Source organism: Anoplopoma fimbria, unplaced genomic scaffold (genome assembly GCF_027596085.1).
Source record: "Anoplopoma fimbria isolate UVic2021 breed Golden Eagle Sablefish unplaced genomic scaffold, Afim_UVic_2022 Un_contig_7558_pilon_pilon, whole genome shotgun sequence".
NCBI lineage: Eukaryota > Metazoa > Chordata > Actinopteri > Perciformes > Anoplopomatidae > Anoplopoma > Anoplopoma fimbria.
Genome location: NW_026551433.1, coordinates 1 through 6,784, shown reverse-complemented (window position 1 = coordinate 6,784; position 6,784 = coordinate 1). Strand labels below are relative to the sequence as shown.

General features: G+C 38.8%; 1 pseudogene; it reads left to right on the top strand.

Moving 5' to 3' along the window:
* Positions 1–2,978: 2,978 nt before the first annotated feature.
* Positions 2,979–3,429, top strand: LOC129115548 (Ig kappa-b4 chain C region-like; annotated as a pseudogene).
* The last annotated feature ends 3,355 nt before the right edge of the window (positions 3,430–6,784 follow it).

Below are 6,784 nucleotides of genomic sequence, written 5' to 3'. Positions count from 1 at the left end.
TATGTGAAAAAATTAAAATAATATATATATATATATAAATATATATATACATATATTGTAATGGAAATCTACTGTGTGACTGTTTGGAAATTTACCGTGTGAAGTTTTCAAATTCTTTTCCTCTCTTTGACTTTCACGCCTGCCTTGTCATCTACTTCTCAGGCTTCTCAGCAGACATGACATGACATGTTTGTTACAGCTTATATAGCACAGAGTGAAGCCTCTTTCTTTAGTGTACTCTTTTGCAGACTCTGTGTGACTCTGTAAATATGTGCCTCTTCTTGCAAGAATAAAATATCACAAAGACACTCAATTGTCATTTGATCTTCATTTCAGCGCTCATTGAGACTCATCTCGGGACATTAACAGATAGGGTAGATTTTTTCCACCACAATATGCATAGATGTAATCTTCTTTGTTATGTTCTTGATAACGTGTAATGACAGGATTTCTTAAATATATGTTTGTTTTGTTTGTGTGTGTTGATCTCATCGCAGGTGGAGGCATTTTCAGAGGAGACATAAGATACCTCTAAAATAAATAGACCAGTAAAAATGAATAAGAATAAATCAAATAAAACTGAGGAATACACATCTAGTATATACAGCAGATACTAAAAAGGATGAACAAGAGAAGTTAAAGAGACATTTACGAGGTAGTGTCATGTTACATTTGGTTCTTTTTTCTGTTGATTTCCTTGTGTGTTTCTTTTTTATTTCTTTGTGTTGTAGGTGCAGCTCCCTGACTGCTGATTGATGCCACCTGCTTTTTGTGTTCCTCTATGTCGTCCCTTTGTCTCTGTTTTGGTTCTGATAGTTAGTAGGTTCATGCTGATGTTGCCAGATGAGGTGGATTTCTCCTTTTAGAGCTTGTCTGGTTAAGTGAGCCTGCAGGTTTTGGTGTGACCATCGCCACTTTATTGTTTTTGAGCTATAACCCTGGGGTGGCACCTGCAGTGCCCCGGAAAGCCACCAAAGACTAGTTGAGGTCTAGTTAGATAGATTGCAGTCTCTTAATCAGAGAGGAAACCTCTGCTTTCTATGATACTTTTATGACACTCTATAGTAAGACTTCTTAATGGCATTTATTCATGACATGCTATACTATGACTTTTTAGGACATCAATAATATAACTTTTTTCTTGACATACTTTACAATTATTTTATTAAACTATAACATTTTTATTCATTTTTTATTACCTGCATGATTTAGCATTGGAGCAGGTGAAGGAAACCCCGACAGATTTTCTAGATTTACAGAAATTGTTAGCACTTATACTGTACTTAGTTCATCTCTATTCTTGGGGGAAAATACAGATTAAAAGTTCCACTAACCAACTGCTTAGTGAAAAAGAAAGGGAGTATATCTTTTTTATTATACCTTGAACACAGATCTTAACAAAGGTAACATTGCTCTAAATCTGACTAAGCAATTTATCAAGTACATAGCTTACAAAGTTGAGTTACCTTTACTACTTGGGTATCACCATTTTATGCAACTATACTTCTACTCCACTACAATTCAGAGGGAAATATCATAGTTCTTACTGTATGACAGCCATAGTTACTTTTCAGATAAAACAATTTCATATCTGTCCTGTCAATTAAAAAAACGTGTTTATCTAAATATGTTGATTTTAAATTTGACTGATTTGATACTATGACTCTGATGCCCTGTACTGCGCATGTTCAGTATCAAATGCGACCGTCGAAACGCCCTTAAGCTCCATGCTTACTTATCAAACAATATGAAACCCTTATTTGTGTTTCTCCTCTTCTGTCATGTTGCATCTACAGGTAAGATCACAGTGACTTCACCGTTATTACAGATGTTTCTTGTTATTCTTTTTGCTGTAAAAAACTTGTTTCATTAAGTTCTGTAGTTTGACATTAAGAACACAAAAAATAAAGAATCCCACATGAACTCACATAAAACACAGTACATCAGTGACGATTTGTGCTTATTGGAGACAGTATTGAGACGAGGAAATGAGGAAGAGGAAGATGGAACAAATGTTCCGGTTGCACTCAAAATCTGGATGTTGTTGTTCGTGGTCTCCGTTTTAACCCTGTTAGCTGCAGGTGCAAAAGTTTCTGATATGTTGTATATATTTGTCTATAGCATAGTGTGGCCCTAGGAAACATTGTGCGGTCCCTGAACGTGCATGAAATGTATGCATTATTTTTAATCACCAGTGGTCCATTACAATACTTCCACATTTAATACACTACTCAGCAACGACTGTTGGTTGCATGGCAACTAGTAGCACCTTGTGAGTATTGCTGAAATTATGTTCTGCCATCAATAATAGTGCTGTTAGCTAAAGATAGCGGTTTTGACGGATAATATGAAGTTTAATGTAGAAGTGATATGGAAAAGATATTTTATTTTTCATGTGTGGCCCTTCAAAACTGTGGTTTTGGCTTCAGTATGACTGACTGTGAAGTTTTCCAAGTTATTTTTTTTAGCAAATAGTTGTTTGCTGCTATATTAATGCTGTGTATATGGAATAGAAAACCTTTGAAACGCAACAATTCAACTGATGTCGAAGTCTGAATGTGCTGTTTTTAGTTCCAGAGTTTCCTGCTGGTTTGGTTGTTGGAGTTGTTGTAGGACTGCTGGTGCTCCTGGTGATCTGCATCACTGGACTCTTCATCTGGAGGAGGAACAATAATGGTGTTAAAAGAGCTCTTTTCGTTCCAGTAATGAATTATATGATGGGTCTCTCTGTGCTGATATGCATGAGAGGCTTCTTAAAGGGAAGTGAAACAATGTGTGAGTGAGTGACTGGTGGAGCAGAAAAACATCTGACAGAAACTCCTTAAAGGAGAAAATCAACTCTCTCACAGTAAAGGTGTCCAAGTGTCTGGTGGTTGATGCACAGCTGTGTGGTCCCTGTCCTCTAAGCTGATTGGTGTCTCCTAGGTGATGCCCGTCCCACCCTGACGGTGCTGCCCTCCAGTGAGGAGCTGCAGCAGGGGAAGGCCACGCTCATGTGCCTGGCCAACAAGGGCTTCCCCTCAGACTGGAGTCTGGCCTGGAAGGTGGACAGCAGCAGCAGCAGCAGCAGCAGCAGCTGGGAGGAGAGCAGGAGCCCCGGGTGCTGGAGAAGGACGGCCACTACAGCTGGAGCAGCACCCTGAGGCTCACTGCAGACCAGTGGAGGAAGGTGGGCTCTGTGACCTGTGAGGCCACCCAGGGCTCCCAGGCTCTGCTCTCAGAGACACTGAGGAGAGACCAGTGTTCCCAGTCCTGACCTGACTCACTGGGACTATTTCCCTCTGATACTGGTGTCAGTCTGTACTCTGTAACTTTTTGTCTCCCTTTTTCTCTTTCTTTCACTCACTCGCTGTCAAAGTGCATGTTTACTTGATAAAGTTGTGTTGCTAATTTCAAATATTTCAGCTCAATAAAGGACTTTTCATCAAATGAGTTGTTTTCAGATCCAGTGAATTCATCTTAGTTAACGATTATAAAATTGCTTGTTTTTTATATTCAGACAGTAAAAAACTAATTTTATGATCATTACGTTAATGTTAATGTTAGCCAGACATGATAGAAGTAAATTCAACCTTCATTACAGATTACTTTAAGCTTTTTGACTACAAAATCTGCTTTGTTACTTTAATTGCAAATATAAAACATTTTCTAACACAGCTGATTATTTAAATATTTTTATGGGAAATCAGATATACTTCATTTATATCCCAAATAAAAAGTGACATGGTAGAAACTCCCATGTGAAAGTCTTCATGTTGTTGCTCTGAAGCACTGTTAATTAAGAACATATTTTTAAAAGTTCATGTTATGATATTACAGCTAGAATTACTTGTATTCAATCATTATTTGTTTCATATTTAATGTGAAAAGTTATGACTTCATGTTTCTCCAATACTTATGATTTTAAAGCTATTCAACATGACTTATGAGTTTGGAAAAAGTATTTCAGGAATCAACAATATTCACCAACCTCGGTGTTAAAATGGACCCACAACTTAATTTTGACACCCACATCAAACACCTCTGTAAGACAGCTTTATACCACCTCAGGAACATCGCCAAACTCCGCCAATCACTCACCCTGGCTGATGCAGAGAAGCTCGTCCATGCCTTTGTCTCCTCCAGGTTGGACTACTGCAATGCACTCCTCATTGGGATCCCTGGCAAGAGCATCCAGAGGCTCCAATACATTCAAAACAGTGCTGCCAGGGTCCTGATGAGGGTGCGCAAGCATGACCACATCACCCCCATCCTGAAATTACTGCACTGGCTCCCTGTCCCACTCAGAATTGAGTACAAGGTCTCCCTCCTCACCCACCAGTGCCTTCACGGACTTGCCCCCTCTACCTTCAGGAACTCCTCACCCCCCGAAAACCTCACGTACACTCCGTTCAGGATCCACTCACACCCTCCAAACCCGACATACGAAGCTGTGCACCATGGGTGATCGGGCCTTTTCTGCTGCTGCCCCTAGACTATGGAACGCCCTCCCTGACCACCTGAGGGCTCCACAGACTACAGCTCTTTTTAAACGGAACCTCAAAACCCATCTCTTTAAAAGAGCATTTAGCTAAACTTTCTTTGAGGTTCCCCCTTTTAATAGTTTTTTGTTATTTTTTTCTCTGTAGCACTTTGAGATTCTTGAATATAAAGTGCATTATAAATAAAATTTATTATTATTATTATTATTATTATTATTATTATTTTAAAGTGTCAGCAATGAAGCCTGACTGTTCAGTGATGATTCCTGCTCACATGAAGAGAACAAACACATATCATCATGTATGAGGTTTTGGCTTGAAACAAGAAATACTTAAGATAGTTAACAAAATAAAAGCTTCAGAGTCTTCATCTTTACTGTTATATTTGAAACTATGTGACTCTGCTACTGGTTTCACTCTCATACTGCACTCTCTTTCTCTCTCTCTCTCTCTCTGTCTCTTTCTCTCTCTCTCTCTCTCTCTCTCTCTCTCTCTCTCTCTTTCTCTTTCTCTCATGACATGTTTCAACATTAATGTCTTCTTGCTTGTGTTGATGGTTTCAACATTTTAAAACAATAAAGATTTCATCATGTGTATTATAAATGTTACTTGTCTTTTGACTTTCTTTCTTTGACATTAATAATATATTAGGAGCATTAGTGAGATTTGATGCAAAAATGTCGCATCAGTAATGAATACATTTTTTCCAGGTTATTTTAATTGTTTAAGTTTGGAGATGTTCCTTCATTGTCGTTCCTGTTTACGTAATACAACTTGAATTTGAAGTCCTTTATCTCAGTTTGATGAAATGTAGTTTCCAAACAATACAAAATATTTCCTGCACATTGAAAAAGGCAAAGGATTGCCAAAAAAACAGCTGTATCTTGTGATCAGATGAAAAAACGATATACGATACAATAAACACTAAAATCTAAAGTTTTGCCCAATTATCAAAACCTTACACTCAAGGAGCAAAACTCGGCCCCAGATTTGCACCACTGTAAGCACAATGAGTCCGTTCACACTTTGTGCAAAACAATACACACAGTGATTTGAAACACTAACACACACGTCTATGCATTAGACACAGAAGTATATCAAGATGTCACTTCCTTGCAATTCTAAAGCACTGACTATCAAATTACCACACCCATGAGCCAGTTGCTTGAACACTGCCATCAGGTGTGCAAACACAAGATTGCTTAATTGTAGACACACCAATCAGGTTTAAGCACAATAAAAATGCAGCAGGTGAGTTCACCAAACTTAACCAAAATGGAAGGAAGAGGAAGAGGAAGAGTGAGGATGAGAGGGGGAATCGGAGAAGGAGGAGAAGGAGGCAGAGGCCGTGCCAGAGGTAGAGGCCGAGGTAGAGGTAGAGGAAGAGGAAGAGGAAGAGGAAGACTTCAAGCAGGAGGAGGTGAAGCTCAAAGGAGAAGAGGTCCAACTTTATAAGCAATGAAATTCGCGCAACTCTTGTGGACCATGTTGTGAACCATGGATTGACGCTGAGGGAGGCTGGACTGAGAGTCCAGCCAAATCTCAGCAGATTCACCGTGGCATCTGTCATAAGGGCATTCAGACTGGAAAACAGGTACAAAAATTACCTGTTTACAGCTTCTTACTGTATGCACCCCATATCAGCACTTTTGATACCCCTTCCTGTGACATTTTACAGTAGGTTACATGTGTTTTGTTCTACATAGGATTGAGGGTCGAGTACAACGAGGAGGAAGGGCTCCCATTTTCACACCACTGCAGGAGAGGGAGATTGTGAATATGGTTTTGGCAAATAATGCCATCAGGCTTCGTGAAATCCAGGCCAAAATTATTGAAGACCAAATCATTTTTTTTTGGAAAAAAATAAATAACATTGTCAACAGCATTAGTCTTGTGTCCTGTGTGGTTTCTACAGTAATGCATACAAGTGTGTTTAGTGTTCACTGTGTGTATTGTTTTGCAAAAAGTGTGCGCAGACATTGTGTTTACAGTTGTGCAAATCCGAGCAATGTTTTGCAAATTCACTGTGTGCTTCACCCATACTACTCTATGCACTTAGAAGCAGAATTAGCCGAAAGTGTTTAAGGTTTTCAACAGCAGAGTGTAACTGGTGCAAACAGAATTAAGTCATATGCAACGTGTGTGTTTCATATGGTAAAAGAATATGGTTTTGATAAGTTAGTGTATAGTTTTTACAAGAGTGGTTCATTTTGCAAAGGAGCTAAGGTGTTTTGCTAATTGGGTTTGTGATTGTGCTATTCGTGTGTTGGATTTTGCTAAACAAAACAAAACAATCAAAATTG